This window comes from Podarcis melisellensis, assembly GCF_964234715.1.
Source record: "Podarcis melisellensis genome assembly, chromosome: 12".
NCBI classification, from domain to species: Eukaryota; Metazoa; Chordata; class Lepidosauria; order Squamata; family Lacertidae; genus Podarcis; species Podarcis melisellensis.
Genome location: NC_138544.1, coordinates 909,371 through 917,602, shown reverse-complemented (window position 1 = coordinate 917,602; position 8,232 = coordinate 909,371). Strand labels below are relative to the sequence as shown.

Below are 8,232 nucleotides of genomic sequence, written 5' to 3'. Positions count from 1 at the left end.
AATTAATCAGCAGTCTGAGCTTCATTAACTCATTCGTCACTTTCGGAGTCAGTTGCCGGATCTAGCCTCTTTTTTCCCCTGGTGGAAGCAAGATGCCCTCCGCCTCCTCCCTCTCCTTTTCCTGTCATGCACTTTTTGGGGTGCTCAATTTCTGGCTTTTTGGTGACTCTACTCCTCCTAGCCTTCCCCCTCTTCTTCTTCGTCCTGTTCTCTGTTACTTTCAGAATTGCCAGGCTGCACTCCTGAGCGATAAGTTTATCTCACTCTCACTGTGAAAAGAAATCAGATTCCTACTAGTCTCTGGCTCTCCCCTCTCCCCTTCAGATTCCCATCTTCAGTTCCCATCTGTCAGAAAGGGAACTTCTCTGACACCAGGGTGAAGGCATCTTATTCTATTTGGGTGTCCCCTATTTGTCTTCTATTTCTTGCGTTGATTTGGGTTTGTTATTTTTGTAGAAGTCTGCTAGGCGTATTAGTTGGGATTAGTGGGGATAGGGTTAGGGACAGTATACCTACTTCTTTCAATGATTTAAGCATGGTCTGTGTGAACTGTTTAGTGTTGTGGGGATTTTCCTTAGTTTTTTTGGGAGGAATGGGTACGCTGTGGTGCGGGTATTTTCAATTGTGTCCTTTCTAGGTGTACCTATTGTTTTGTCTCATGTTCTAGGCTATACAGGATTATGTGTTGTACTTGGTTGGTGATGTAATATGCTCCTATGTTGGGGGTTCCTCATCCTCCTTCTGAGGAGGGAAGGTGCAGGTATTTGAGGCTTATTCTTGGTTTTTTTGTGTGTGAGAAGATAAATGAGTATAATGTTTTCTGCCATTTGCGAAGTTGGGCTGGGATAATCCAGATTTGGGGGGGGGGGGTTGGAATAGGTATGCTAATTTTGGGAGGATGATCATTTTGATCATGGATATCTTGTCTGAGAGAATGAAGTTGGTGTTGTTCCATCTCCTCAGGTCTTTGTTGATTTGTCACCACAAGGGGTTGTAGTTGTGGAGGTATAATTTGTTGAGGTTTCTGGTTTTTTGTACCCCTAGATATCTGAACTTGGTGCGGCAAAGTTTTATCTTGGTGATGTTGGAGAATTCTTTTTGGGTATGAGGGTGGGTGTTGAAGCACATAGCCTCAGACTTTGCAAAATTTACCTGTAGGCCCGACACCACTGCAAATGTGTTGAGTTCTCTGATTAGGGAGGTTGCTGTGTTTATGGGGTCTGATGTTGTGACCATTAGGTCATCTGCCAAGAGCCCTAATTTATAGGTTCTGCCTTTTATTTCCACTCCCTTGATGTCTGTGGCTGCTCATATTCGGATTGCTAGAGGTTCCAGAGTCAGGGTGAAAAGGAAGGGAGATAGTGGGCATCCTTGTTTTGTGTTGCTATGGTATTAGAGTCCATACTGTTAGTCCTGCATTTTGCTGAGGCTTGGGAGTATATTTGTTTGAGGGTTTGTAAGAATTTGGGACCAAATTTTATGTTAGTTAGTACTGCTAGTAGGTATTTCCATTCTAAGCAATCATAAGCTTTGAGGATGTCTAGGGACACAATTGTCAGTGGGAGTTTAGTTGCCTTGCTGTGTTGAGGGGTGAAACAAAGGCAACATAAACCTCTGAAAAGGCTTAAGGGGGTCTTAAGCTTTAGGAGTATCAAGCAACACAGAAAAGGGGTTTCTCGATTGCTCCAGCACTGCTTAAAAAGTGACGGAGGAAGGGAGAACCTCAGCATTTGGAACAGTGCATTTCCGGTTGTGAGACGCCTCAGGACTTGAGCAAACCAGTGCTAAACTTCTCTGATGAGTGGAATTGAAGTTACAAACATTGCTCTTCAGTAATAAAGAACAAATTTTACATAACGAAGGTATGTGGAATGAAAAGAAATAACTTGGAATTTAAAACAAAGGCAAGAGGGAAGGAGAAAAGGAGGTCTACCTCAGTGCAGTTTTAACAACTGTGGAAAAAAACTTTGCAAAAGAGAAAGTTCTAAAGAATAAAAAAAATTGCATATTAAAGAGCGGCATAAGAACTGGCTAGCTTACAGGCATTTACGACGGGGAGATCTTGCATACTTGGGGCTTGGTTCCCATCAGAGACTGTTGTTGAAAGGAAGAACAGCGCTTTTGGAACGGGGCGGGGTGACCGAGGAAGGAGAGGACAGACGGCTGACCTTGCTGTTAAGCTGGGGCTTGTCTGCATGGTCCCCAACAAAGCGGAGCAGTGACGTGGGGTCTCATTGTGACGGAGAATGAGGTGAGGGGAAAGCGTGGAGGTGGAAAGGAGTAAAAAGGAAGAGAGAAAGTACAGGCAAAATGGTGGTCTATAAGGCATGTCAGAAAGAAAAGGAAGATTCCAAAGGGGATTAGGAAGAAACAGAAAGAAGAAATATAGAATAAAAATATTTTGTTTTTTATTGGTGTATCTATGTTTTTGTTTATTTGAAGAGTCTACAGAAATAAAAAGTTATGGAATTAAAACTTATTTCATAGAATATAAATGTAAAAACAACAAGTCAAAAAGAAACAAAATAGAGCACATATTATTGAAAAAGAAATAGGACATCATTTGTTTACAGGAAACACACGTCAACAGGAAACATAAAAGGGTTTGGATTAACAAAAAATTAGGCATAGGACTTTACACTTTACCTTGACCGGGGAACCAAGGGGACACCTCTCACATTTCCATTTTATAGTAACACAAGACAGCAGTTACTGTAAAGGCAGGAGGTGATCTGTGGAGATACCAGAACCCTCCTGAAGTGGTCATTGTCATAGGAAGGCCAAGGAAAGGTCTTGCCAAACTCATTGTCCTGAGACCATTCCAACTGTCACCACAATGAAAGTCTGGATGTTGCTCTTTGGCCCTGCTTGGATTTGGGCAGGATGGGAAAGCAATACTTTCCTAGCATACACCAACACGATAATGAAACAGGTTAACCTCACTAATTGTTCCCCATGTCCTACTCCCAGCAAGGATTTCCTTCTGGTGCACAACCCCTGAGTATTTCAGAACAAAACACCACCCGAATGTTCCCAGTGATACTGCAGGTAAATGTTACTCACATTTCCCATCGCGTGGTGCAAACGTTTGGAAAGTTACCCGCAAACAAGAGATTTCTGGGTGCTGCAGAAGTATGTTTCCAGTTGGAAGGAGAAATTCCTAAGAATAAGTGCACTAGGCCCTGGAAAAAGCAGAATGTTGGCCAGTACCCAAATTGCCCATTTATTGTACCATTAGCTAATGTGTCAAGCCTCACAAATCTTGGTGACCCCTGGGTCTATGGGAATCATAGCAACATTCTGTTGGGAAATGGTGTCAAAGGACAGAAGGTGAATTTGTCCCTTTTGACAATTTCAAGGTTTCCTGGTGTTACCCAAACTGTAGCTGCCCTGCAGAAGTCTGTGTACCAACCTCAGGTACTTTGTGACTTGTCAGCAGGAATCTACTGGGTAAGTGGAACATGGGCAGGTAAATTCCTTCTTCCATGATAGGATGGAACCTGTACACTGGCCTATGATTTTCAAGCAGGGTTCCATCAATTAACCCCCACCTCAGCACAATGGGGGGGGGGTGCAGTGACGTCACAGAAGGGGATTGGTTTCCTGCAATAATCTTCCCTAACCTAGGAGTAGTCTGATCCTGGATTTCTAAGGGAATGGAGGGCTTAGCTAACAGCACTTACAAGGTCATAATTGTACTCCAGACAGAAATAGATTCTTTGGGGGAAATGGTTTTAGAGCATCAATTAGACTATCAATCAGACTTGTGCTTTCTATGTTAATGAAAGCAGAGAAATAGAGATGCAAATAAGATATGGGAAGTAGGGGCTCAGCTCAGAGCATGGAGAAATGGAAGGATCCAGGGGCGTAAGAAAGGGCGGGCATCATGGAGGGGGGTGACAAATTATCAAGGAACAATTACTGCCCTGCTAAAGGTAAGGTAAAGGGACACCTGACCATTAGGTCCAGTTGTGACCGACTCTGGGGTTGTGGCGCTCACCTCGCTTTATTGGCCGGCGTTTGTCCGCAGACAGCTTCTGGGTCATGTGGCCAGCATGACTAAGCCGCTTCTGGCGAACCAGAGCAGCACACTGAAATGCTGTTTACCTTCCTGCTGGAGCTGTACCTATTTATCTACTTGCAATTTGTGCTTTCAAACTGCTAGGTTGGCAGGAGCTGGGACTGAACAACGGGAGCTCACCCCGTTGCAGGGATTCGAACCACTGACCTTTTGATCGGCAAGTCCTAGGCTCTGTGGTTTAACGCACAGCGCCACCCGGCAGTTCATAAAAAACTTTTTTTTCAAAGTGCCTGTTCTAAAGGTCTTATCTTACTACACTAGGGATTATATAGCTACATATGAAATTTCATGCATATCAGTTAATATCTTGACCCTCTTCCACAAAAATAGCTGTTTACTTGGCCATTTTCCTATGTCGTGAAGGCTGAAATTTCAACAAAGCACGTGACTTTGCTAGACTCTTTTCTTCTTTAGGCAAGCATACCTAGATGCTTAGGAAGGTGAAGTAATTTTAATCTTAATATTTTACTTTTGTATGTTTTAAAGTAGGATTGTTAATTTTTCTTGATTTTACTGCTGTGGTGTTTTTTGTTTTGGTAAACCACTTTACAAGTTTTTTAAAATAAATTTTATTAAATAAATAAGCAATAAATATAAATAAAATAACACAAACCAAAACACAATCCATCCTGTAGATTATAGTAGTCGCCTACTTGTTATCAGAGGCTCAGAATTCACATTCCTTTGTAAGAAAATATGAAATAATGTAAAGCAATTTTTGCAGACAAAAATAAATAAATAAATATCAAACGGGGGGGGGGGGTGACAAGAAATTTTCCGCACAGGGTACCACCTGACCAGTTGGGCTTCATGGTGGAAGTCTCCCTGGTCAGAGCTCCCAACTGCAAAATGAGTTAAAATACTATTAGCAAGCATAACAACAGGGCTGTAGTTATTCCTTGTGATTTATATCTGCTTTCCCCTATTGTTGCAATACTGTTCTCACTTCCTGCCTCAATCCCCTCAGCTTCCACTGGTCCAGGTAATGACACTGGAACATCTTCTGGGTGAAGGATCCAGGTACAAGTTGGCTTCTGTTCCTGCCTCTTCTCTTTTGTTGTGCCAAGAGTAGCTGGCAATGTCCTCCAGTGGCTGGCGGGAAGCAGAGCTGGAAATAAAGCCTAGTGTGCAGCGAAAGGAAACCTTGGAACCACAGTGGGAGGATCGGAAGTCATATTAGATCAAGCGAAGGATGAGCTCAATTTTGGTATGCAAGAAGTGTAAATCGTCTTTAGTTCACTTTTGGAATGCCTTGTGTTGATTACTATATATTGTTTGATTTGGTCTTTTTTGTTTTGTAATGTTTTTTATATTTGGAAACCAGTAAAGCATAAAAAAATGCACCTGGTGGAACGCCCTCCCACAACTATCTGACTTTTAGAAGACATCTGAAGGCAGTTTTTAATGTTTGATGTTTTATTGTGTTTTTAATATCCTGTTGGAAGCTGCCCAGAGTGGGGAGGGCGAGGCCTGGAGTGGTGGGCAGGCGGACAGACGGACTCCGGCCGCAATGGCCTGCTGGGCTGTGGCCTTGCTCCGTCTTTCCTTGGGTGGTGGTTGTTCTGTGTGCCTTTATTTTTAGGTCTCATTATGATTACAGAGGTACCTCAGGTTACGGTAAGCACTTAATTCATTCCGGAGGCCCGTTCTTAACCTGAAACTGTTCTTAACCTGAAGCACCACTTTAGCTAATGGGGCCTCCTGCTGCTGCTGTGCTGCCGCTGCATGATTTCTGTTCTCATCCTGAAGCAAAATTCTTAACCTGAAGCACTATTTCTGGGTTAGCAGAGCTTGTAACCTGAAGTGTCTGTAACCCGAGGTACCACTGTACATGGAAATTGTCTTGTGTACTTTGTGTTCTATTTATTGCCCATCTCTCTTGTAGTTGCAATGGGGCAGCTCTTGACTGGAGGCCTGGAGCACTTTCCCCTGTGGAGAGGTGGCATACCAAGAGGAGTTTTAGGCCGAGGTCAGCCTAAAGCGCCGCAGCTGAGGACTCCAACTCCCAGCATCCTCCGGCGCCCGCCCCGCCTTGGCCCCTCCGGCAGGGCATGACGCAGAGATGACGCTCCGGTGACGCGCCTCCTCGGCGGCGCCCGACCCGGAAGCGGAAGAGGCGGGCTGCCTTGGCCTATGTGGAGACGAGGCCGCCGGGCCCTGCCTGCCTGACGGACTCTGCGAGGCGCGCGCCATGGGGCCGGTGAGTCGGCGGGGCCCGTCGCCTGGGGGGCCCAGGCCAGGCGGGAGTCCGGCCGGGCGCGGGAGGCGGCGGGGGGCCTGGCCGGGAGGAGAGGCCCGGAGGCGGCGGGGGCGCGGGCCTGGCCGGGGCTGTGGCGCAGCCCGAGAGGGAGGGAGGCCGCGGCGCGCGCGGGCTTCGCCGAGGGGAGGGCGGGGGTTGGCCGGGGCCGCTCCTCCTCCTCCTCCTCGGGAGTCCGGCGGCGCAGGGGGGCCTCCCGCCCCCTCCGCCCGCCCCGAGTTCCCCGGGGCTCCGTTGCTGTCCCCCGGCGGCGCCCCCGGAGCTTCCCTCGCTCGTTGGTCCCGTGTCCTCGCGGATGACGGAAGGGCTTCGGTCGGCGCTGCCTTGGCCTCCCTCGGGCGCCGTCGGGGCCCGGCCTCTCCCTCGCCTCGCCGTGGCTCCCTCGGAAAGCCCTCCCTGGGGATCCCCTCGGGGACCCCCCCCCGTTGGTCCCCATGGCTCTCCGCAGGGACTCCGAGGCTCAGCTGCGCCCGCCTGGGGATCCCCTTCGCTCCGCCTCGCTCCCTCGCCCAGAGATCCCTTTCCCCCTCGAAACCCGCCCGTTCCTTAGGCGCGCTCCCTCCGCTTCGCAGTCGCTTTGTGGCGGACAGGAAGGAAACACGACTGCTTAGATTTCGTTTCCCTAAGGAAGCAAGCGCATCTCTGCCAGACGCGCAATTCCTCTTAAATTTGCTAATAATTCATTCCATTGAATCCCTGCTCTAACTGTCCTAATACGTAGCTGTATTTTGAGAGAGAATATTGATGTTTGAAAGCTCATCTGCCAAACATCTTAATCAAGAGTGCGGGCTGAGAGACTGGTGAGGAGAAACCTATACTGTACTGTGCTATTTTTGGATTATGTATGGTTTTTTTAAAAAATAAAACCGCACTTTCGTAGCTCCTAGTGGAGTTCCCGTTTAAAGTCTTTCATACAAACCCCTGAAATTTGCCGTATTTCAATAGTGAAACAAAATTAGCCAGTATACGTTATATGCACATTGATTTCTGTAGTATGGGAAAACAAAAGTATGAGGTTTTGGGAGGGGTTTTTTTTTACCCAGCCTAACCTACATCACAGGGTTGTGCAAAGACAAAATGGATAAGTGAGGGAATTATGTAAATGACACTGATTAAATTGTAAACAGCCAAACTTAGTATGGTTTGTTACTGTGGTAAAACATTTGCATGTAACTTGCGATGATAAGAGTATCATTCAGTCTCTAGTTTGCACTTCTGTATTAAGTGGGGCGGGTGGGGGGGGAATGCTAGTGCATTTTGGAAAAACCTAAGACCTGACATTCTGTTCTTCAGCAGGAGAAAACAAGGAAGTGCATACTCCTAAGTAGGTTAGTGGGATTGTGGAACTATTTCCTGATCAGACAAATTGAGTGAAATCTAATTGCAAGCTTGATTAGGGATGTCACTTGCATAAAAGCATGAACTGGGGTAGTATTAACTGCCACCTCCAAAATGTTCTTCTTGTTCACTGCATTTGAAATTTATTGGCAAAATGGTATTGTGATAGAGACGTGATTTACCTAAAAAAAGTAGAACATAAAATGACTCATCAGCATCTTAAGTTGGGTGTAGAAGTGTAGCTTTGTGGTTGGTGGACTGTAAATAAATTATATTCTCATGGAAGAGTATCTCAGTAGAACCACCAGGGGAAACATGTATATATAATGAAATGTGTGCTATTTTTCTTCATAAATACCTCTTTATTACAGACACTTGTTCTTGGGGTACTTTATAATCAATTCCTATATTGCTTTGCTCAAAACCTGCTCTGAGGCATGTTAGATGACTTGTTTATAAGCTATTTTTTTATTTGTGAATTAAATAATTGCTCCTTTTTCTACAGTGGATCAAGTGTTAGCATAATTTTGCAAATGCTCACATTGTAATAATTGGG

The 8,232-nt window shown here is 45.7% G+C and overlaps 1 protein-coding gene across 1 annotated transcript in view; it reads left to right on the top strand.

Moving 5' to 3' along the window:
- Positions 1-6,145: 6,145 nt before the first annotated feature.
- CUL1 (cullin 1) overlaps positions 6,146-8,232 on the top strand; it is a 43,532-nt gene continuing 41,445 nt past the window's right edge. The window contains exon 1 of the mRNA XM_081931057.1: positions 6,146-6,281. The gene's annotated coding sequence lies outside the window, so the exon portion shown is untranslated. The remainder of the gene's footprint in view (positions 6,282-8,232) is intronic.